The 25,752-nt window shown below is 42.3% G+C and overlaps 1 protein-coding gene and 1 long non-coding RNA gene across 2 annotated transcripts in view; one reads left to right on the forward strand and one right to left on the reverse strand.

Annotated features, from left to right (window-relative positions):
- Positions 1 to 2,215: 2,215 nt before the first annotated feature.
- Positions 2,216 to 25,752, forward strand: part of Ptr (patched domain-containing protein) — a 102,593-nt gene continuing 79,056 nt past the window's right edge. Inside the window, exon 1 of the mRNA XM_022790162.2 lies at positions 2,216 to 3,473. The gene's annotated coding sequence lies outside the window, so the exon portion shown is untranslated. The remainder of the gene's footprint in view (positions 3,474 to 25,752) is intronic.
- LOC147758751 (uncharacterized) lies at positions 7,087 to 10,512 on the reverse strand. Its single transcript, XR_015318937.1, has 2 exons — positions 9,426 to 10,512; positions 7,087 to 8,666 (listed from the first exon to the last, which is right to left on the reverse strand). It is a non-coding gene; the product is annotated as an uncharacterized LOC147758751 (long non-coding RNA).

The following is a 25,752-nucleotide window of genomic DNA, read 5'->3' on the forward strand; positions in this document are numbered from 1 at the left end:
ATAGGTTGAAACACCGACATGAAACGATTCTGGTATCTGTCACAGTAATCGAGGCGACTTTTTGCGCCGACTCTCACCGATCCGCTGCATTGATGTCCAAATGCGGTGGTTATGTTGCTAAATAGCTATATTTGCGGATGGTGAGGAATTGCCCCGGAGTGTTGGTCATAACGACGTCTTAGGCTGTAATGGACACCCATTCAACCCCGGCTTGTTAAAAAATACAGATAAAGAACCCTTTGCTAGCCACAGATTTCATACCATAATACTAATAACTAATAATTGTACTGTCTTTGTCTGTCTGCAGATAAAGAAACTCGTGAATGCGAAAAAAACAAGTTCATGAGCATGAACGGCGACGAACTTGCCACGATCGATGTTAATCGATCATAAGTTACCCTTCTGATACTGCCATAAACTGAGTTGAAACGTCCCTTCTTTGAAACGATCATTGATAGTATATTAATGACGAGCGTAACCTGCACTTTTATATATTGGCTTGTTGGATACTAAGGGACGTTTTCATTATGTAGAGTACAAAATTTCTTCACCAACTGAGGCCGCTACGCCCTATTCTAAATCTTCCAATTGAGAGGACAATCGTGGTAGAGCTTGTTTCTTTCTAACCCGGCTGGCGATCTCCTTAAAGCTTTCCAGAATCTAACACTAACGTTTTGCTCTTGTTCGCGATGGTCACTTGCGAGAGACGCCTTGGGGTTTGACCCTTCACGCAGGAGAGCTGATAATAAACTCTGTTCTTTGTGAAATCGGCAGTTCGATGAACAAATATGCGAGTCATAGTGTTTGCAAATTTAGCTGGACCCAGCAACACCTCTCAGAACTGGACATACATGTATTAGAAGAAGAGAAAAACCCATTTTGATTAGAACTGTGTTGCAAGCGAGACCCAGAAAATAAAAATACGGTGTTTTACAGTAAGTTAGCGAATAAACGTGCGCAATAGCAGCTCAGAGAAAAGCATCTAAACTGCTATTGATTGAGTCCTGCATATGAAATTCTGCCTACGTACCAGTGTGTTTACTTCTGTATTTGTAACGAAGCTAAGTAGTTCCTTAAGAACTTTCACAGGTGAAAGATTTTAGCTTTATGAGCAAAGGCCTGATGAAAGCCATCGTTCCTGATATCTTTGCCTCTTCTAGCTAATGCAGTTATTACGAAAGCCGTATTTACCACATTATGTTCGCTACGCATCGGAACATGCTTATGATGGTCTTGCTTGACCTATGGTTTCAGCACTCCAACGCGAGTACGCATACGAAGCTGGCCATAGCTCGTTTGTTATCCCGGTTGATGTTTTAATATATGGAAACATGTACTGGATTCTTTCATTATTCACCTTTGAAAGACATTTAGGAACAGAGCAGTATCTAGTGACTGCAAAATCCGAATTAGCACACATTGAAAATAAGGTATCACCGAAAAGAAAATTTTGCTATTTGCTGCATTAGGTACATTTATATTCAATGTATAACAGCTCAGTTTTGTTTAGGGGTCTTATCTGTGCCACTGTCCATTGATGCTGTTCTGCCGACCCCTCACAACAGCGCCCCCGATCTGGCCTTTTGAGTTGGGCGCATCACGACTGTGCGCGCCACTAGCTCAAACTATTGTGCATAAAAAAAATCGTATTTAATTTAACTTAGTCATAGGTCAAGTGACCTTTTTCGCCGATAATGACGATGATGAAACTTGCTCTATCAAAAATACGTAACCGGCCCGTAAATAGGTGCTTCAAGTAACTTAATGCTTTCAACGATGCCTTCCCACTAGCTAGCTACCCAACGCACCAAGCAGAAATGTCAGTTTTTCGTGAGCTTCCAGAACGCACTCTTCAGTGACTAACAGAAATGGTGGTCATCACTATTATTACTGGTATGTGTTCGCGTAGACGAGCCTCATAGCGAACTTAAGAAGAGATTCCTGGCTACGCTGGTGAGCGATAGCCTCACAGAAGTATGCTCGCTCGCCAACTTCGTAGAAGCATTTTCTGTGGGTCTTTTGGACGCCACCGCGTCATAGGCACGATCGTTCGATTCGAGCCTTCTCCTCAATCAATCGCCGATATACGAGTCAAAATATTAGCAGAACCCCCTTCCCTGCTGGAGGTGGCGATGAGCGACAAGCCAACGAGATATGCCGCCAGCCAAAGCAGTCAGATATCCATTTCTTCTGTGGTTGAACTTGGCGTTGTCATATCCGCTGGTGGCGTTCGCCGGCAAACAGCATCAGTTCCTAACACAGCTTTAGAGGCCGTCTTGTGGTAACCAACGTGTTCACGGTGCGGCAGACAGTTTGCTTGTTGCCCCCCTTCCCGGCAGCTACATGTTTGCTCCTACTGTAGCTGGCTCGGTCGCTGCCTTTTGCGCCTTCGTCATCTGATTGGCTGTCTGATTGTCCCGTGAGTGTTCGCCTACTCCTCACATATAGCCGCGGCGGCATCTAAGAAAGAACGATGATTGTAGCCTTCGCCTCGCGCTGTTGCCTTAGTTGGTGTCACTACCCGCCTGAAGTCGCTGCGGCCGTCGCCGCGGCCATCGTCACACGAGCTGCCCCTGCACAAGCCGGTTTTACGGCACGCGAAGCACTGCAGATCGAGGGAATACTCAATGTTTCGTCGTGTGCCAGCATCAGTAAAAGTAGTCCAAAGTGTTTTCGTTGTTGTGTATAGAGTGGCATTAGCGCGGCCAGCGACAGTGTTTCGTCTCCAGAAGCAGCTCGTATCATTGCGCTAATGTTGTTGCGCGGGCGCCGACATAGCGCCCAAATGCCTGTATATCTATACAGGGCGAGCGATTTATAGTGTATTAGATGGTAGATTTGTTACAAAACAACATGCGATTGCTTGTTTATGTTCGTGGGCCCGTGTTGTTTGCATGTGTATAATTAGCGCGTCAATTGTCATTTGAAAAATAGTGTCCGTCTCCACGTGGTTCCGAAGTGAGCCTGCAGTGGCTTGAGGAGATCGTTGTGCGCCCGGCAGCACTTCTTTGGAACGACTCGCAAGGCCAGATCTTTCGTATAGTTGTGCATCGAACGGAATAGTGGGATTTTCTTCAATGACACGGTCACTTGCTCACAAATATGATGACTGTCAATGAACCTCGAACCGAGAGCAATGCAATAGGATTGTTTGCCCCTACTCAAATCAGCCCCTGGGGTTGAGGTGTTGACGACACGTTACTAGGCGCCTAGTGGATAAGATCACGTATTTGCGTCAGCAGAACAAAATTAGATCGGTCTTCTACGATTTAGACGTCGTAGAGTTGTGTTCGTTGTTTTCGTGGTTTTTGTGCGCTTTCCAATAATTGGATTTCACGCCAAGGACCATTTTTGATTTTGCACGTCGTATCTCTGTGAAAAAGTTATATAGTAGCTAATCTTTCGATAAATTAGTTTCGTCAATTTTGGATAAGTAAAGAATACTGAACTTGCCTCGTTGGATATGCAATACGGTAAGTGGCTTTTAGTTGTCTCAGTAGGTCATAGTCGAATGGCAGAATGAGAAAGAAATTATAGGACAACGAGTCAGTCTAGAGTGCATTCTACCCAATGCCATCATTTGGCAACTACATTCTAGATCTAATAGTTTATATCGTTGAGTATCTCTATCCGAATCGATAACCTTCAAACTTCACGAACGTCGAGAACGTATGGACAATCCGCCTGTCTAATCTGACTGTTGTAGGGCATAACGGGTTGCTGAATATCGTTATCATTACCCACAGCTCCCTCTACATACAGGACCGCTCGATACCACTATTTCTATTTCAAGTGAAATTCGAACATTGGACACGCGAGTGATGTTACCCGCAACGGTGACAATCGCGTATGCTGATTTGCTCTAGCCGTGATCTCTCGTCAGTAGTCAGAGTAATGGCAGAATGCCACAGAGAATGACCTCTCTAGCTTCCGGCAAGACGACCTTCTGTTGCAACATAGATAAAGCTCACTCGACGCTGACAGACAACCCTTAGTCTTTCGTCGTCACCGTCGTGTCTATGACGCCCTCGTCTAATCCACTTGCTCCTAGCACGTTTCTGTAGATTTATCTACAAATACAAATATCACTGCCACAATGGCCATAGCAGGCGCCGTCGGATTACAGTTTCTTCGGTAATTTACTTTTTACGCCGCCAGCAGCTGCGATATCGGTATTGGATGCAATAACCCCGCGAACATCAGAGGGCGACCGCTGAATTTCTGCTTGGACAACGACAGCATCAGCATCATTTGCCCGCTGATGCTGGTGGCGCCTACGCCAACTACCTTGACTTGTTCTGTATGTGGTAATCCCAGCAGCGGCAGTATCGTTCTGTTGGATGTCGACTGGCTTCGGCTTCAGACTCCTCTATTACCACTAATACCACGAGCACCGTTGCCGCCACCGATTTGGTGCCTGGTACGCGGACTGGCCCATCAGTCGGCTGTTCAGCGGTGCGCCGATGGCGGTGTGCGCTCGAAAGACGTGGCTGGGCCGACTTATTGTGCAATACCACCACGGACATCAACGGCAGCGTCGCGTAGTGCGCGAACGCAGGGGAAGCGACCACCGTCGCAACCGTTAGACGCTGGCAGCATGGAGACTGTGCAGAGCTGCTCAACAACGTCGGGTTCATACACTGGGCCTTCTGCCATTTACAAAAGCCCTAATGCTCCTGCAAATAGCGGTACTGGCGGCATTCAGTGGTCGTTTAATGTCTGCTTGATATGCGGTTGGAGCTGACTAGTCTACGGGCGGTGGAGTTCCTGGCTCTTATTAACTTTTGTTGACCCGTTGGCTTCTGCACCGGCTTCTGGAGTCTGTGGTCAGAAGCAAGCGTGCAGCACCCAGACAGGCGATTAACGATCCACCGAAAGTATCGCACACAATCAGCGAATAACAGTCAACCAATGAACCCTCCAGGGCAGCCCGTGCTGTGTAAGCGGCGGATAGGCTGCTAGACTAGCGGTAGCTGCAATAGTAGACGGCATTATAAAACTAGTCGTAGTAGATGCTGTTGCGTCGCAGTGTTACGCTTCTGTTGTCATTAATGCTGCTGGTCCTGTGATGGGCGCATAATGTCAAAATGCATTCATTTACTACCGAAAAATACCAGCAACCATAATGACTGCACGATACCAAGGGTATGCCCCAACTATACGCAGACGTCATTGGCTTGACCAGTCGCACCTATTGGCGACAAAACGAAAACGTCGTGGTCGCTATATTAGCACATCTCATCAGTAAGATTTGCCGATACGCGAAACACGGTTTGTCCAGCTCTACAATGTTTGCTGTGCGGTAACGTAGCGGTAGGCAGCTGATCGGGACCGAGCGCAGCAACAAAAACCGTGCGTCGATTTGTCACGAGATTCTTAATCCGAGGTGCAGTTGCTAGTACGGTAACTGTCATTATTGCCACTTATGAGTGGGGCAGTACCAGGCTGACGAAGCTACAGGGGGTCGTACATCAACGCGAAATGTCGAACAGAAAACCGCGCACGGCGTCCTTCCTCGATCAAATCGGTACTAGTGGTGATGCTTCAGAAAGTCATCGATATATATATACACATATGTAATTCCTACACAACCGCATGTAACAGATTACGCTTAACGTCAATGTTCAAGCAATTACCCCTTCTAAGTGCTGTTTATATTTATCCTATCACGACATGCTTAGTTTATCGGGTTTGCAGTAATATGTATGGCGACTATACGGAGAATTTTTCGTGTGTTTGGTTTAGGGTAATTGTGCAAATAAATTTTTCAGCTAGAGATGTTATTAACATCATTATAATATCATTTACACTTTTTCTCTAGCGAAACAATAGAACGCATCGTTTTTGAGCCTAAGCTAAACTTCCAACTGGCGAAGGGAAAGTTATTCAACAGACAAGAACAGCTTATCTGTTTCAAAATGATGGTATTACAATCGCCCGCTTGGAGCCTAAGGATAACCTTTGTGTCACGTAAATCTAGTCAAACAATCACAATCGGATGCTTCATCATTGAAATTCTCTAAAAAAAAGAAACAGTAGAAGGCAGAAATCGTCAACGCCATTCTCTGATCGCTATCAATTCGGACCAGGTGGCGTTAGGTTTTATCAATACATACGTTTTCTGACGGACAGAAGCGGTCTGCGCATTTCGAACATGAATGAAAAGATACCGTCTACCTAATATTTCTCTTTGCCGTCCATGTTGTAAACAGAGTCCGGGTAGCCAGCTGCCAGAAAAACGCAATCTTCACCGGGTATTTGTGCACAGTTGCTGAAATACTTGCACCAGTAGAAACGATAAGAGGCCGGGCGATCGAAGACAAGCTGTGCTGGAAGCAGTATGCATGACGGTGCTCATCTTCGAGCCGATGCTTAACCGTCCTCATAACCATACGGAAGTAGCATACTGCTGTTGGCAAGGTAATTCCTTCCTGCACTGTAGAATCGATATCTTTAGCAGATAGTGTTTTATCTTATAACTAACGCATATCGAAAAGGCAGGGTAGTTCGCGCCTTCTCCTCCGACAGGGTTTCCGCGAAGAAACATTTTCCGAATCATGAGACAATCTCTTCTTCTTTCCTTTAGTGCTCGCTTGCACAACGACGGCAGTAATGGCGTAAAGGTACTGTTTATCAGCAGAGCTAATACTACGGTTGATATTTTAGCCGTTTGTGCGCTTTTTTATTCTGGATTCAACGTCCGATACGCATTTGATGAAAAACTGTAGATCGGCACAGCAAAAACGATTGCAGTAGACGCCTCCCGCCCCTGCTGGTGTGTTGCTATGTTACCGGTCTTGCGTCACCAACTCTATCATGCACCTCAAACGCAGCAGATGCACGTTCAATTAACAGAGAATTTAACTGGAGGAAAAATAACGGGTTGCTTCTAATGTAGTGTCACATAAATAAATGCAACAAAGACAAGCTTCTGCCGAAGGTGATTTCATATAACTTACTGTGCTTTATGTGTGCGTATGTTTTTGTTAACTTGAGCTTTTGGTCCAAGTTACCGAATTGACTGACAGGGTCGCTGTCTGTAAATTGATGACGGATATAAGTACGAAAATGTATAAGTCAGCTAAATATTTTTTAATAACATATTTATTTCTCCTGTGAATTTCGAGTTACGAACTATCTGGTACATATATATATAAAACCTTGTGTTACGATGTTTAAGAGTGTTTGGGTCTTTTCAACAATTTTTTTTATGTAGTATTGAAAACTTGCCCCCACTAGGAATTTAACTGGGGCGGGTTTCCCCGAAAGGCCTATGGAACAGCATAAGAGCAGCTAGGTTAAAATAATAAATCTTTACTTTTATAATTATCGATTTCTCGAAACTTTTTGACCAACGCTAAGGTCCGAACCAGTGTGTGCGGCCGAGTGCTTCTTAGTTATGCTTACACGACAAAGCAGTCAAAGGAATGCGCATAAGACATGAAAACCCGACCGCGTCTCCCCCATTTTTAGGGATTATACACCATCATCTACCCGTTATTTAACTAATAGTAGAGCGCGAGACAGTTGATTAGCAAAGGTTCGCGCTTCTTACGATACGTTAAGGCCTACAAATCGCCGGACACGCTCAGAGTACGCTAAGATTCCGACTGTCACAAAGTGGAACAATCAAACACGTTGGATAATGTAAGTATGGCAAAGTGGAAGTTCAGCTCGCGGATCTAGCGGCTCGAGAAAATACGGTTCAATTCCCGTCCCTGTTATCAGCGAGCTCCTTAAAAGTGAAAGGAGCTCGGTGGTAGTAGTTGGTCTTCCTGGTTTTAACTAGTGTTGGTTTCATCTGGTCAATGTAACCAGTACTAGTTAATGAGAGGAGAACTACAAGCAAAAAAAATATTTACTTGGCAATGTTACAATGACAGGCAGAGTCGCCGCTGAAAAATATTTACATAATATCGAAGCAGGCTAATTTAAAAGCTTGGTCATTGTTTCCGTTCTTTTCAGCGGGCTGCGACTGCGGCAGCTATTTTAATGTAGCGTTGGTCTTGGCGTGTTCGGTTCCGTTGCTGTGACCACTTTAAGGGAAACGTGCTTACATTCACTAGAACTTAAACTTAGCCTTGATAAGTTCGGGAATATCTGGTCGTTTAGTCGTGTAGTTTGCAACGGAATCGGCACAGATTCACCCTTAAGCGCTTGCTGTAGTCGCTACCGCCAACATTTGAGACCTTGGCGAGCTTTAGCCTGAAAGTTGGCACCGAAATCCTTGAAGACGTCATGCGCGCGCTGGCCTGCCCCGTCGGAAATCGCTATTAGTGTTGCTAGAGTCGTAGTAACGGGAACAAACCCAGTTCGCTGGCTAAAATGTTCAGGGATATTGTTGAACGCTTTGATCACCACAGTTACTCAATGGACAATTAGGTGACAGCGCAGATTAAGCTGACCAATGGATTCAGCGCTTCCTTCCCGTCTGCTGATTTGTTGTTGATAGAAATTTAAGACAAAAAAGTAACAACAACGAAAAGCATGCAAATAACTTAATGTTACCGTTAATTGTGATCCACGTTTTCATTTATGTTTAATCGATCTCTGGTTCTCACCAATATGCGTGGACATTTTCGTGGTAAACTCGCTACGGCCTTTTCTACTTATCAGGGCAAATTCGTAAGTGAGAGGGAGACAGAAATATCGAGCATTGATTCGATCTGAAATCCGACAATATGGCTAAATTGATTAGTTTGCCCGTTTCAGTCTAAGTTTACTTGTCTTACCATCTATATTATATATTTTCGAATCGATCATGCCCAGTTGGCACAGCACCCAGTTTGCTTGTATTTCTATCGCTTGTACCTGAGTGCATGCTTCCTTTGCCGCGTTAATAGGTACTTGTAGGGAAGTAGTTCTTATTTAATACTGGAAAGCCCATATTGACCACTTTATCGCAGAGCATTAAGCGGAAGTTTTTTGCTTTGAAGCGAGGAATTAAACTGAGGTTAAAATGTCTTTCATCGTTAATGTCAAGCCAAGAATGGAAGTTGTAAGGTATTCCAGGCCGAGCGTCGACCGATAGCTAAAAACCCGTTTTTTTTCCTAATGTAGCATTACATTTACGCAGTACATCAGCCTACCTGTAGTGACGTCAACCATATGACAGCTAAAAAAGATATACATGACCTCGTCGACATTTGAAGCCATATCTGTTTTCGTGCGTCTGGGCGACCACCGCTAATCTTATTTTGACCAAATTTTCACAAACGCTCATTTACGACACGCGCACTATCGTGAGCAAGATTAAACCCCCGCTACACGGTATCCGTCAGATTTCGAGTCGGCTGATACTTTCAATTCGCACGGATATGCTAGCCAGATCTTTCAATACCCTAATAGTTTCATAGTAGTGGAATTAATAATCGGCACAATCAATCGGCAAGACACAATGAAAATATATCTACTAGATTATTTACCTATAATTTACGAGACAGTTTTCGTCAAAAAACATTTCCTAAGCCACTGTCTACTGGCCGATTCTTTATCATCGCCCCCCGCCAGCGTATTCTTCCTTTGTCATTGAATCCTCGATTGCCTTTTATTTTACTCGATTGATGCCCCTGTAGACATTTAGCGAATCCGGCGGATGCTGTTGCGTAAACTTATCCGCAATGCCGTGGCAGCAGCCACCTGCAAGGACACACGTGTACATACAGCATTGTATGCTAGTCATAGCTACCATAGATATATGAGCAGTTACCATAGGGATTTTGCTATTCAGCCCAGCAAAGGAAAGAGGCAACAGCGGTTGGTCCAGCGTCACCATAAACAGAAGCATTGCCGTCAGCGTCAATTTGCCCCTCTACCTTCGGCATAAACATCGGCTCCGGCATCGTGAGACTCCCACCGATAGTTGCCGTTTCTGCATAGCTGTTGTTGAACTTTTTTTTCAAGTGCTCACAGAAGTAATACGCCCACCCTTGCCGGGTACCGGTTACCTCATCGTCACCTTTCACTCCTCTGGGTAACGCACGCGGACATACATACAAACACCTAGGCATGCTGTACGACCAACGATATCACGACAACGAATGATTCAATTTAGATGGCGACACTGCTGCTTCTGGTTCTGCACTCGATCGTGTTGTCGTCGTAATCGTTACGTTGACGATTGCCTGTTTTGTACTGAGAATCGACGATGGTACGCGTCAGTCAGATTCTGTTCATCACATAGGGAACGTAACGTAAGCGATGACAAAGTGGAAATCATCAAGCCAGGTCGTAGCTGTAGCATTACTCCGATTTCTCGTCACGGTGCCTAAAATTTAGCATACGAGCAAACAAAGGTCAAAACGGGACACACCGCGGTAACAGCAAACGTGATGAAAAAAATTCACTAACGACAGTAGAGGGTCCATCGACGACACAGAGGGCCATAGGCAGGCAGATAGGCAAGTGTAACGAAAGAACGGAGAGACCGAAAGTGTTTTTATTCACTCGACCCCCAAAGCAAAGTACAAAAAAACAGTGTTATATCGAAAAAAAAAAAAAAAAAAGGTAGGCGACTATACGTGGCAACGGATGCAGCGGCATCCGTAGCTCTAATACAATGGAATAATAGAAACATTAGAACGCTTCTTTTCGCTGGATCAATTTAGTCGATCAGCTGACGGTACAGTCGACAAAAATAAAAGGTCGGTACGTCACACGTCGACACGATAGGAATACGTTTGGTTTCATAACTACTATATATATATGTTTTTCCAAGCACTATATTAAGTGAATATGGCTCTTTGTTTGTGTGAGTATTGAAGCAATAGTCGTCGTGCATTTTAGAGCGTACACGTTTGAAAAGGCGTGCAGAAGAACATGCAGTCGACAGTTGGTATTCTACACAGGTATAGTCGCACGTTGACATTACATGATGAGACATTTAGGATGTCTACAATCGTTTTGATATTAAAAGATTTGCCCCACATCTGTGCTAGTTGGGTCAATCCACTGGCTTATGGATGTTCAAGGGCGCAGGGTAGACGAGCTCGAGATGTGCGTCACATCGAGCATATAAACCGTACAGAATATACGCCTGTCGTATAGCTATCTAATTAATCTGTCATTGCCAATTGTTGGTAACAATGTATTTAATACTCTGCCGTTTGACAAAACACAGAGCAAATGTGAAATTTTCATAGCAGTAAAATGTCGAAGGGATGTTAGCGCTCGTTTTCATTTGTAAGTGATGGCCGTATCTTTTACAGGGAAACGCACACAAACGTATGATGTCTGATAACGGAACGAAAAGCTTGTCATGATGTGTTGCTTTTTTGATGGAAAATAATGTATACTAAAAAATGGCAATTTGCCGCTGATCTTCGTCGTTTTTCCTCTTCGTAAGATTGATGTCAGTGGGTCCGCGACGGCAACGACAACAAAAGAAAAAATAACTAGACTCCTTTTCGCTCTCCAACAGGCTCTGTCTATGTTGTTTGTCATAATTCAAGTGGATTTGTTAGAAAAGGTGTTTAATAGCTGGTAAATACATGATCCAAAAATAACATGTCTATGTGACAGAAAAGAACGACATCTCTATTATTTGTTGGAGCCTTCATATAAATTGGTAAACGAATTAGTACTAAATCATTGACACTAATTTAATCTCTACGTTTAGCCTAAACGAGAAAAACAATTTATGGATAGCTGCGCCCAAAACGTATGCGGCCTGCTGATCAAACTGAGTTCGTAAGGTAAGCGCACCACATATTTCAGTAATTATCGATCGGTCAATAGTTCAGCGTTTGTACGTGGCCGTAGAAAATGTTAACAACTAGATTCCGGATAGCGTGTTTTGCTGTAGACACGTGCAAGCTTCAAAAATCAGTAACGCTAACGTATCGCTGTCGTAATTATATACGTAAGATTCTCGGCCTTTGTTTTCTGTGTACAAATACGAAGGAACAACGAGAACATACGCCGACTCGTGTCTCTTCACCAATGATAATGATTAATTCCAGTCATTTTATGGCTGAGTACTACAATAAACGTAGCAGACAGTTCACAAGCCGTTGCTGGACCTATGCAGCAGTGACGAACCAGTGCATGTTCTACGGCGAGCGTCGCTAGCTTTGCGTTTATGGCCGTGGTAGTTGGCTACTTGTCGTTCCGCTGCTTCATTCTTACGCTTGTTGTCGTTGATGTAGTGGGCTCGCCAATGGCTAACATCCCTAGTGATGCTAATCGAAGGTCTGTTCCTCCTCTCCGCCATTAACAGCAGCATCCCCACAACAACAATGTCCACAGCAGGAACAAAACTAGACGTTGCCCTGGCAAGGTTCCCGCTCAGAACCCCATTCGACGAGCACGGTCTTTAGAATAAGGTGGCGTGTTCTGGCGCCATCATCATCGTCATTGTCGATTATATGCTGCCGCTGCCGCTGCCACCTCGCTTCTTTCGTTGAGCTGCGTCTGTAGCGCGGAGCCTCAGAAGAACGCCCCATATGTACATAGCAGAGCGGTTGATGTTCTGCGTCTGGCACTGTGTGTGTTGTTGTTGACGGAGTCATTGTTGTCACTCGCAGAATTACGTAACCTGCTACAGCGACGGCTTTGGCGGCAGTTTGCTCCAGAGATATGTGCGACTTGGCTAGGGCGACGGTGACGCTAATGGTAACGGCGCGCAGCCGTATAAACGACCGCGCAGCCGACGATTCGGTTGCACCTGCATGGCTGTTCTCGCTTGCCGCGCCGATACCGCCATCATCGTCGCATTGGTAAATAATGGTAATAATTATAATAGTAGTTATACTCCACGATAGCATAGGCATGGCACTGTGGGGGTAGCAAAGCCGCACTACGCCGACGCCGTTTTACGGTTCTGACTTTACCCCTCGTCTGTCCCCGGCTTTTTGGGGGACGAAGTTTAGGTAGATTTGTTTAATGTGCGTCCTTTATGTTAGCCGTACGATTGTTGCCACTGCGAATACTACTACTACTACAACTACCGCTGTTGGAGCCGGTGCTGGTAAGCCAGGGGTTTATTGGCCGGGGCAAGGAGCAAGGTCGCGCCGGATGTCCGAGTTCTTCAATGACCAGCCGGCCAGGCGGCCAACCAGCGATGGCCTGTGTTGTCTATCTTAGCGCTAACCCGTGTGCAGTAATGGCGTTAGCAGACGACGACGACGACGACGACAACGATGGACAAGCAAAAATTAACGACAGCGGCAATAGAGCAGTGCCAGCCTTAGCACTAACAGATGGGGCGATCGAAAGAATCGCCAATCGCTGACCAAGGCTGATATCGACACAGGCGGAGACAAGCGGACATATGGATAGACAGGTCATTGGAAGAACCATTACAGAAGCAAATAGAGTATTATAGAGCCCATACAGATACGCAATGCTACGGTGCCGGTTACCAACCACGTTAAACGAAAGAAAACGAAGTTAAAACACGAGGCTCGTTGAAGAGCGGATAGGTCCGAAGTTACCACCAATCTTTGAAGTCGCACCGTCGTACCCTGTCGTAGCTAATACACCATGGTTTAGAGCCGCCAGAATCTACCGGGCCCGCCGTGGTTCTTCAATACAAAACAATAGCAGAAGCTGCTTTGGATGAACACAGTGGCCTCGACGACAAGTCATTAAAAGTAGATCAGAACTTGAATAGATCAGGATACACTTTAAGTCAGAACACAATGATAATTCGATTCTAATAGTGCTCAAATACAAGAATATAATAGAGTTCTTCTCTGAAAAGGGGACTAGAACAAATCGTACGCGAAGAACAATTGTGCGTACCCAATAATCTGTGTATATTATCGATACTACACAAATACCTTTCCTACCTATATCTGGCTAACGATTCAGAAGAAACAATAGAGCCCTTAGGAGATTGACGGAAGCTCATCGTGTAGGGGCAAATCTCATTTTTATTAATCAAGCTAATAGGCGTTAATGAAAATGAACAAAGCAACTAAACGAAGTGGCGCCTTTCGTTGAAGTGCTGTGGCTGAGGATGATAGCGTTACTTCACTCTACTGGACGATGTTCACAACTATACGTCGCCTAGAAACCCTTTGGATGAATTAGTTTTACGCAGTTCGTTAATAACTTTGATCGATCAGTCAAAAACAACACCCGTGCGTGCCTTAAATGAGATTTATTATGTTTTTGAAACCATTTCATTTTTTTTAAATAAAAAAAAATTTTGAACAAAAAACATTTTAAAAACAATGGAGGTGCTATTCACCGTATGCAACCTGTGATACGAAGTATTGTGAACCCTGCAGTACATTTAAAAAAAAAAAGACAATAAGTCGCTTATATATTTCCGAGTCTCAGCCATCTTGGAAATTGTTTTAATTATTTTGCTTATTTTCTGTGGACGAGCTTAGTCTGACGAGAACTATTATGATCTAAACGACATGTCTAACAAAGTTTGAGCTACTACAAAAACGACAGAATTTCTTTAAAAAATGACACCCCTGTATATAATTGAATTAAGAACATGTTTATTTACGCAGAGGGCGAGGACGATAGGGGTGGCACACAACAACAATGTGTAGCACTTACTAATGCAATAAATTAAAAAAAAAAACAGCTATGGCCCAATTTCGCTTGTAACAATCAATTCAGAAACTGTGGTACGTAGCTGTGAGCTCAAACTAATAATTTGTAAAATCCGCCTTACGCAGTTGGGAGAGGGCTCGAGCATATTTAGATTCTTATATAACGATAATATTTATCGTTATCGCTACGGCACGATGTCTTCATTTAGAATTGCTCACAAGGTCATAAACGAATTTCGGAGATGATGTTTTACCTAACCTCTGCGCCCCTTAAGCAACAATGTACAAAGACCGCTTCTATTCGATCATCAGTAAGGAAACAATCGTTCGATGTGTGCTCTATGGGATGTATCGTGATCGATACTCGTTGGCCGAGTGGGCGCCAGCGGAAACATTTAATTAAAGTTCTTTGGCGCCAACTATAGATAGTAGTAGTAGGTACTGTACACATTTCTTGCCGAAAGAGTTTCAAATTTTTCACTGGAAAAAATAAAGTTTAAAATGTCAAGTATCTACCTGACCAGTAAGTGAGTAACTTACTCTGCATTCTAAAAACCATGCAGAAAATGCTGAATAATGAGGTTGCAGGCTTGGGTTTTCCGCGACAATCTTATTGGGGCTCAAAACTATTTTGAGATAGGTTCAGTCTTAAAAATTCACGAATCGAAGTACCTGCCATCTGTTCTTGACTACCAGAGAATTTAACTATTCTGTCTCGAACTACTAGCACACAATATTTTATAGTCATTTTGACCTTTACATTATTGTGTGTATCGTTGGAGTAGACTAGAGTTGTTAATACATTTTCAAAAAATGTAATACTTTTGCTTCAATCTATAGTACTACTCATTAAACTAGCGGAAAATGACCTTAGAGGAAAAACATCGAGCCATCGGGTACGAATGCGCATTTAGCCTTCATGAAATAGGCTTTGTCCTAGTAGGGCCTGTATGTAGAAGTATTATTCAAGTCCTTCTCACTCAAAATACATACTTTTACCTAGAGAAAATGATAATAGTTAAAAAAATAAACTTTTATATAATCAGGTACATATAAAAAGGCCAGGATCGTGATTTTGAACGTAGAAGGCTTAAACAAGCCAGGAACAACCACTGATCAATGTTTTGACTTATTTCTAACGATTTCAAAACCAATACACTTAAGGAAACCTTTTTTTTTTTTACTTTTGGCTATATGCAACGCATGGCTTTAGTCCGTTAGACAAATTTGTTGTGCGTAGTTTTAACAGAGAAGACATCCATATGTTCTGTATAAATTTCAATGGCAACAGATCCAACCTGAATCGAAGTCCTGGTCTTGTTTTCACGGGTTTTAGTACTCTTTTGATTGCACAGGTCGAATACGTCCAGTATCGCCGTTAGGCGTAGTTCCGTCAGGCGGCTCGCTCCCAGCCATCACTAAACAAAATCGGTCTGTGCCCGGGTTCGAAGCCAGATCACAACGTATCTCTAAGACTGGCAGGCAAATACGATAACCCCTCTAAGCTATCATGGGGACATACACATATGAAACATCTATATTCAGCTCTCAGTGTTTGGCATCACTGCCAGTAGGTTCGTGTTTGGGAACATCCTGCCGAAAAATATCGCACTACTTTCGGTTGTAGTATTGTCGACACGAGGCATTACCAGATAATTTTTGTCTTCAATAAGTCCTTGAACTGTCTAAACAAGACAATATCTCGCACGAGAGCTGGCTTGAAATCCCATGGGGGTGCCTTTTATTTGCGTTCAAAGAAAGCGCTCGTGCGGAAATCCTGGCTCAACGTCGAAGAGCGTATATAGTTTACGAAGATGCCACTTTTGTCCCGTCAACGTACGCACAGTTCTTTATGGTTTCGTCTCATGTTAACACTATCGAAATCCAAGCAAGCTTTATTTAGCAGCGACTAGCTAAAGAGGTTCAACCGATAATTTGCTTTATTTAGTGTTCCAGAACGTTCATTAAACGACTAATTTTCCAATGGCCGTGACTGTTTACCGCGACGACATTTTATCCATCGTCGCCCTGTCGGTAGATCAGGTAAGAAAGCAGGTAATCGGAGTAAAATTAAAAACCCCATTCGTACCGCCGCTTCATGAAATTTTGAAAGAATGACACTGCAGACGCGTTACACCTATAACAAGCTAGATCTTGAGGAGACGCTATTAGTGAAACATATATATTAGTGAACGAAATATATATATATATTAATGAATATTAGTGAAACAAAGCTCTAATGTGTGTCATTTAGAACTACTTGGGAACTCGAGTATGTGACCCAGACACTGGCATTTCAGATTCTAACGTGAAGCTAGAGAAGGCTAAGTTTGACCGACTGCATCTACCGCGATTGTTACCGCGAAAAAAGATAGATAGTGTGGTTTTCCAACACTAGAGTTCATTTTAAAAGGGGAGTAATTGGGAAAAGTAAAAAGGGGAGACAAAGCCGATTCAAAGCACGGTTGTCTCATCCCATATCGCCTGTTCCGCCCCCAGGGTTAAACTCTATGAAAACTGAAGTGAAATTATATGACTCGGTATTTATAGATATTGTGCGGTTGGTCAATGAAGTTAAGGCAAAATACTTATTGTTCAACGAAGAGTTTTAATTTGTTTTAGTAAAGATGAAGCTTACAAGCTGTTTAGCGCAAAGTGAGCTAGATCAAAGGCCATGACACTGAGTCTTGACGAAGTACAGCCTCTGAGAGAGCGGATATTGAATGACTGAGCTTTCCACTAGTATATAGGACGATGCATATCGTTCCATATATTTTGCTCGAAGTAAATGGAAATGCCAGGATAATATGTCTCATATAATAAGGTTTTATATATACATATATATTCTCAGGTCAACTGAGGTTTTATTTGCTTGCCGAGAAAGATTCAACTTTTTAAATACTCTCGCTAAAGTAACCTAACTTGTCCTAACTTGTATATTTGCCAAAAAATTTAAATGTTCTGGTATTATTATCCTATAAATGAAAGTATTGCGCATAGTTCCGTGCTTGAAATCCTTTAGAAGGTTATCAATGCAAACCTAAAATCCCGACAAAATAAGTAGTTTTCCAACAGCTAACATTTGCTAATTCTACATCGTCTTCAGTAATTTATTTAGTATTTAGTAAATGGCTTGGGGATGGGTGGGTGGCTGGCTATGTTTTCTTTGTAACAGTGAAATATTGGTTTTACTCCCAACTCATAATGCAATTAAATCCGTAATTTATGTGACAAATTTTAGGATTGGTCCAGCGGGTTTTTTTAAGACATTTCCGGTTCGATTTAAAACTTGAACAGGAAATTCTACTCGCCTGTGGCAATCTGTTCGAGGGTAGGCAAACTATCATTTCGTCCTACACCTTCATAGGCCAATCGTGAAATCTGGTTCTCGATATTCAGAAAATTCGAGAGTTTCAGTTCATCAAGCGATCCTTTTCCAAGGACAAATTTAATGTAGGGTGTGGCCGAGCTAGCCAGAACTGACTATATGGACCAGTGCCCAGATTATGTTGTTCCCGAGATAAATATCATCGGATCTATAGGATTTTTAAGATGGACCAGGAATTTCGTGCAATTGTAGTTTCAAACGGGGCGACTATTTAAAACAGTTAAGTGTTTTTCACGTTTTATAGAACGTTACGTTGATTAAGTCACAGCTTGGCCTGTACCACTTGCGACATTTTCTATATCGCTATGCTTGTCTTACAAACGAATGGAAAGAACTATCTTGTCCCATATCTATAAGGTATCGTGTCGTCGTACAGCTGCCGTAAGCTACACAATGTCGAATGTATTGCGATCACTCTGTATGGTCCCTATCATAAATCATGATTTTTTTATTCCTATAACTCTATAGGCTTCAGTGTGGTCGAATCAAAAATGGCGCAGATTGTGGCAATTGCTATTCACTTCATTTAAAAGCCGACCTCGCGCAGCGCAACAAACCCCTTGACGAGCTATGATGAACAAAGCAACGTCATTAACTTGGAACTAGATTATTATGAAGTACCCCATCGTCAGAGTCAAGATGACATTTCTTCGTAACAGAAAAAAAAACAAGCGTTTTAGCCTTAGGTTTACTGAATGATGAATTGGTTTTTTCGGTGAAAATTTTTAATGGGCTGCATAATTTTGCCCCTTTTATGAAACTATATTGGCCAATGATACAAACGTTTTTGACGGATACTTTGGTGATGTCTTATTACTGTGCTTCGTCAGTCCACAAAATAGAAAACGTGAAGACACAAAGCTAACACTAATCTTAAAAGTCTTATTGTATATCATACATTGCACATTATTTAGCAAATGATCGTACAAACAGTTATCGATGGATACATGTTCTATAAACGCCAGATTATTTAACAGATTGCTTTTATAGAAAAGTCTGGATTTTGATAAACAAAATAATCGTTAGGCAATCTTAGGATCTTGATTACTATTTCAGTTTAACTATATGATGACCAAAAACGATCAGCGCCACGCATTACCGTCATTTCATCATTTTTATCGCGCTTATTCGCTTAGTTCTGTCTTCTGTTACATTCGATTGCCGTATGCTGCCACCGTTGCTGAGTGATAAGCAAGTTAGATTGCACCACGAAAAGCGTAAGTTGTCTAACGCAGGCAGATAACTTAGCTCCGCGATTGCTGGCTAGGTAAATATACGCAGAGCCCAACAAAGAGGGAATACCCCCATCAGCTAAAATAGAAACTTTTGACACTGTTGTAGAAGCGTCTTATTTTTTGTTGTCGTATGTAAAAGGTTATCTAGCGTGCTCTTTGTTGTCGAGGTCGCTAGTTACGAACACATTGAAATGAATAGAAAGGAAAAATGTTGTTTTTTTTTTTGTTAGTATGTTATGCTAAATCAATTTTCGGCTTGACAATTCCAACTCGCGGTCCATTTTTGCCAGGTTGATTCCGGCATTTATTTCCAATATAGAATAAGAAGTATATTATATGCATTATCTTTTCGGCAGGTCTATCTCATGCTGGTACGGCTGCTAGTTTTTATTTACATAAAACACTGCAGTAAAACCAATATTGGTTACATGCTTTTGTTTTTTTCTCTATATTTGTTAATACGCCAGCATCATTTAGTGCAAAGTCTTACGTGGCCGCGATACGCTTCATTCAAAACGTCTGATCTAGCTGGGAAATGAGTGCGAGATTCATTGTAGTAACAGGTACACCTGGTATAACTCAGCTGTAGGCATGCTGAACTAGATCACCACTTGCAGGGCCATTACGAAACTTCAATTTCCTTCAGAATTTTTCGTATCGTAGAGTTTATGTATCTCTAGTTAGGACGACAAATCGGCTGAATCACTTCAATCAAAAAAGAAAAAAAATTCAATATTTATTACATAGATAATAGAGTTTAAGTAGAAAACATTACATATATATATATAGCGTTCAAAATAAATTGGAGAACACTTTGTTTGGAAAAAAGTAAAGGTAAAGGGCTTGTATTCGACCTATAAACTAAGGCTAGCCATTGTTCAATGCGTCGGATGAATCCTCGGAATAAAAACGGTTTTTTTTTTTGTTGTTGATTTATAGAGCGATTCTTGCTGACAGTTGGATTACATTGGGAACGATTGATCGTTTCTATAGGATGGCTCGATCAACTCATTGGCATATTAGAGTGAGAATGTTACTCAGAAAACGGATATTCATATGATATAGACACTGAAGTAGCAGTCAGAAGATCCATCGGGATTTTGCCGCATAAAATTGTCTAAACCTGCCTAGGTACGCTAGGCGGCAAAACGGACGGTAAACAACACGTCCATTACGGATCTGATGTCAGAGGCCGCCCGTTTGAGATCTCAGCTTTGTCAACTTCCAACTAGATTCGCGAATTTAGCTAACATAGCATGGACTAATCGTACGAACAATTCATCTGGTCGTATAGAACGTAGCGCGTTGCCCATATACCTCAGAAAGCAAAGATCACAGTACCATTATCGCTTGTATGAATGTAACATCTTTCGATAGCTTCCTCAGTGATCGTTCAATGGCCACTGTCGATTTCGGTGTTCATACAACAATATCAGTACTCTGGTACGCTTACGGGTGACAGTATTTGTAGTGAGTTAGTCGATCATTTTTCTATCTCACATATCCCACGCACCAGAAAACCATTCTCTGAACAATGTCACTCAGTCAATAACGATACGGTGGCGAGACAGGAGGAAATTTAGCTCGGATATTATATTTTCTATTAAATTCACTGACCTACCTCGTCTTACTGCTGTGGGATGTCGATAAATATTTCCCGCCGGAAGGTCTGATAGGTGCTTACTAGTTCACTTTATGCTATAGATGCTCGTGTGAGTAGCTTGATTAAATGGATCTTGTATCTATGGGACGGTTTTATGTAGAGTTGGGGGGTTATAGGTACGTAGTAACCTAGGGGTTCTAGACACTGCGAGAACAGGGTTCTCAGAAATGTTCGATGGGTTTCTAGTCTGGAAATAGTCAGCATTTCTGCTTTAATGATTTCTCGCCATTGCTTGACCATTCCATCCGGTCTAATATTAACCAGCTTACGTTATTTGTTTATCTATGATTGGGAACGTTCAATCTGTTTTCTATTATCTAGTTAATTGCAATGGTCTTGGTTCTGAAAAGATAAGTTTTCTTATGGGTTCTAGATAGAAGCTGCCGCCTCTAGATATGTGATCTTTTTTATCAAAGGATTATGTTGATAATTCCTAGAAAATTTAATATAGATGGTCTTTTAAAATCTTGGACTGCGCATTAGATAGCTGCCGAAATATTATGTACCTAGTGCAAAAAAAGGCTCTTCTTCGGCTGCTCCTATTCATCTGAGACTATAATTTTGGTTGATCAAAAGTAGATTGTCTTTGCATCTAAAATAAAATGAGTCATCCTTTGGGACACGATAATGGGACGACGTTAATTTCAGACAGTTCAGGCGCACGGTGCAAAAAAGGCCAGCTGATTTTCAGGCACACAGTATTTTATTTTCTTGATATGATAAAAATGTTTTTTCTAATTATGCAAAATAAATGGCCAGGTTTTTTCGGTCTATCTGTGTGAAGCTATAATAACTGGACGTTGAGACACGTATGCGTTTACCTTATTGAACTTTAGTGAACGGACCCTCATTGGAGATACGTTGCACTTCTGTTCGAATGCCTACCCGCGTGTAGTTATCTGTCGAGACAGATATTCTTCAAGTGAGCAATTTGCGTACTCGAGCGTAAACGTGTTGTCTCACATGAGTGGGTTGGGTCGCGTGATCATCTGATCGTTGCTGGTTTGACGCGTACCGCACGGCTACCCGTTACCGTGATCACGTGGCTTGTGAGGTCGGTTCGCATATTCGCACGAGCAACTGAGCGGAATTTCGAAACAGAGGTCTACACAGGACGATACTTATAGAGACTAACATATTGATATCGTCCGTAAAGCTGGTACCTAGTCACTCTAGGGTGAATACGTCTAAATGCCAACTCTAGATTACTCATATGGTCAAAAAACGCCGCTCACATCTCATACAAACTGCAGCTGTGGTCCGTCGTACACCAAATACACTACCCGATAAAGCACAACGGTATAGAGTTCATGGTCTTTTTCTCACCTCTCATCTCGAGATGTAAATGTATATATAGTCACCGGCTAAGTGCACCTAGGAAAAATTTACATTAAAGATATATGTAACTGTTTTACGAGCAACATTTTACAGCTCGTTCATAAACGTTGTGTGTCATGTGACACACCAACTAGTGACAGAATAGGCGCCGACCCTATTTTATATCACACCCATTCGTGTGAGGCAAAAGTCATTTGAAAAAATCGGCTCTTTTTAGGGAACAGCTCTTAACAATATAAGAAAAAACTAGTAGCATCGGCCAGCGCAAATCGTAGCCTGTCGTACCATCACTATTCATACACAACGCCAAAGCTCGGGCAAATGAGCTGTCAAGCTCTGGCCGGCCAGCGGCACGACGGTAAATATTGCTAACATTGATACCACCATGGAAAAATCACCTTCGACAACAACTCCGGCTTAGTTACGGTGCAACATAGCAACGCTCGATAGAAGTAATAATCATTTTAATAATAGCATCAAACCAGTAATCTCGTAGGCATAGTGGCAGCACCTATATACTTCTGCCCTGGCAACTTTGGCCTGCACAGTTATGATTGCTCCCATCGCCGACGTTATCGGTTTAAGCTGTGTTTTGTCAATTAGTGCAAACGCTGTAGTTCCGAAGGGTAAAAGCTGGCATTCATAGTCTTATAGTCAAGAAACCGAAGAGGGTGTCGATAAAGTGGCACTTGTCGAATGGCCTACCTCCTCCCAGAATAAAGGCGAACGGAGATTGGCAGGGATCGCCATGCTTCGTCGAGCAGCCCCTGCTCTGTTATTGACGCTGGCTTGCGGCAGCAATCTATTACACTGCACTCGTCTATACCTCTTCATTAAGTTCTTTGGTTGCTGTCGCTGTTTCCACAAGATACATGAACCGGCAGGCAGGCAGGCACGCACACCGTTATAAAGTAACGCGGTCACGTGATGCACGGCCGATGTGTGTATACATCTACATTATGGTGACTATGCAGACGGTTACTGTCCGGTCAGGAAGACATGAGCAAACTTAAACGCTTCCATCAGCTCATAACGGGTCACGGAGATTGAACACTATCGGTAAAAGCAGCGACGACAGCGAACCATCGTTAGATGTAACGTACGTAGCGTACTGACAGGCACAAGTACAGATAAATTGAACTGAGGATTCAACCCTTCAATCAGTGTTAGTGTTTTAAACATGAACTTGCAATCCCGCACGTTGCGACTGGACGATCCGGAACTTACAAAGGAAAGCTCACTTGAGGGAAGTTGACGCGCTATTAATAGCACGCGTCATTTATAGTTAGTCTACATGAAGATGTTATCCAGCCTAATTTTAATTAAATTCCCAAATGTATATCACACCTATAGGCACCTATGATATCCTCCTTTTTGTGCTATTTTTGCAAATTGTCAATGGCAAATGCATTGTGCTGACTGGCAATGACAAGTTACATTACGGAACTCTGTAAAAATTCGGTCTATCATATTTTCTGTTGTGAAGATAGAAGACTTTGCCTTTAGCATAGCAACGAGGTTAAGGTTATACCATAACATGTATGATTACTTGTGTTACTATTATTAGTAATGGTAAAAGAGGATTTAGTACGAGTACTTGTACGCGTGAACGTATGACAAGAAATCATACTGTTGGCCAATGATGCTCTTCACAACGTTGAACATCGTTTGTGCTTTTCTCACTAGTACAGATAGCAAGATCAATTTGTATTGGTTAATATAATATTTGTGCCGTAAACTTACCTCGAGCAAATTCTTAGAATATCCCCTTCCTTCGTTTTTGTGTTGTTGTTAGGCTAGAGGTAACCTTTTGAACTTACTTTAGTGTCAGACGTCAGCCATTGAGCTCATCGGTACAAGGTCCTATAACTTCTAATGCATAATCATACCTAAAGGGAATAGGCTAGCTATCGTGGTCACAGATTAGGAGTACCGTTCGTGTGCCGTTAAGACGATCCTAGTGTATATATATACACGATACAAAAAGATATGGGAACTTATAGGTGTTTCGCATAGAGAGGTTAATCGTTAAGGAGAAAAACCACAACAAAGTAATGAAATGTTAACTTCGACCAAAACCGGCACGTGATTATTATTTTTGAGTTCTAGTATAAGCGTACGCTTAAGAATAAGCGTACGCTTATTGTCGCTAATCGTATAGTTGCACACGCTCCTGGTAAACATACGACGTCGTGTCACGAAAAACTTAAAACGTTAAACTCCAATGAGCTGCACAAAGTTCAGCGGGCGTCTTCTGAAAACTTTATTTGTAGAAGCTTTTCATGTGCGTTTGACGACTCCTTGGACGGCTAGTCACTCTGATTGTCGTGTGATAAAAATGACTGTTAACACAAATGACAATCATCATTTTGGCTAAACACGTTTGCAAACGCATTGCAACATTTTCAGCAATCCAATCCTTCAACAAAACACTTCGTAACTTCGATAACAAAAACAAGCACAAGGGCACATTCCGTATCTAAAGTGACTATTGAAATAGCTGCCTTTATGGATTCTTTTATTTATTGACTCTTTATCTTTTTTTTTTTTGCATGGCGAGCGCAATTAATACGCTCTTCCTTCAAAGCTGAAACGTTACTGAGGATGTTTTCATTGGCCGAACTCAAGTCGAATGCCATGAAACAGGCTAGACTGAAGTTTGGCCGCAAACAGGACTCATTTGCCGATGATTGATCGAAAGTAATAAAGTGGCTAGTAAATAAGTATAAATACCTTACACAAAGCGTCTTTGTTGTTTTGTAGATTCCTGTTAGTTAGATTTATATTGTCATTTTCAAGGTTAAGTTCTTAGCCTTATTAACTAACACTTAATCTTAACGTATACCTATCGTAAGTCCTAGTCCAAATATGAAATAGTCTAATTTTGCTAACAATCTAACGTGCTCCATCTGCTCCGTTGTGCTCAACCTGCTGGAAGCAGGACCCAGTGCGGTCTGATAAAATGAGAAATGAGAGAAAAAAAGCGACATCCTCTAAACTAATCTTTTATCAAGACTGAGAGCTTGATGTACATTTCCTTGTTGTGCCCAGCTTACATTTACGTTTAACTTTTGGACAAACAAAGAAGATTGCGACGATGGTAATGACGCTAAGCGTGACAGTGTGCTATGGCTAGGTGTGCAAGCAAATTTTATACTTCTACCGGATGCACGAATTGCAAAAGGATGTCCGTTTGCATGGACATGAAATAGCGATTTATCTAGAAGGCCAAGGATAACGAATAGGTATCACGACCGCAGTGACATCGTTCGGCCGCTTTCGAAGTGAAACTTACCTATGGCATCGTTTCCTGCAAATGTCCCAGTTAATGTCTATAACTCCGGTTTTTCTATGTCTACGTTAGTTAAGAGAACATGGCTTTGTAGCTGCTAGCAACTGATTCGTATGATGATGGTAATAATTTATTTGTTCGCAACGGTTTCTGTTCCCAGATGAAACTATTGTTTCGGGTCATGCTTTCTTTCAAGTGGTACTCACTTTTATTTATACAGTTAAACTGCGTGAATACTTCCTTGACACGGAATGAGGCTTCCCGCTTCCCTGAAAAAATAAAGAGGTATTATTGCCACATTAATGTTTTGTGTCCTATCGCTT

Source organism: Varroa destructor, unplaced genomic scaffold (genome assembly GCF_002443255.2).
Source record: "Varroa destructor unplaced genomic scaffold, Vdes_3.0 BEIS01000001.1, whole genome shotgun sequence".
In the NCBI taxonomy this organism is placed as follows: Eukaryota; Metazoa; Arthropoda; class Arachnida; order Mesostigmata; family Varroidae; genus Varroa; species Varroa destructor.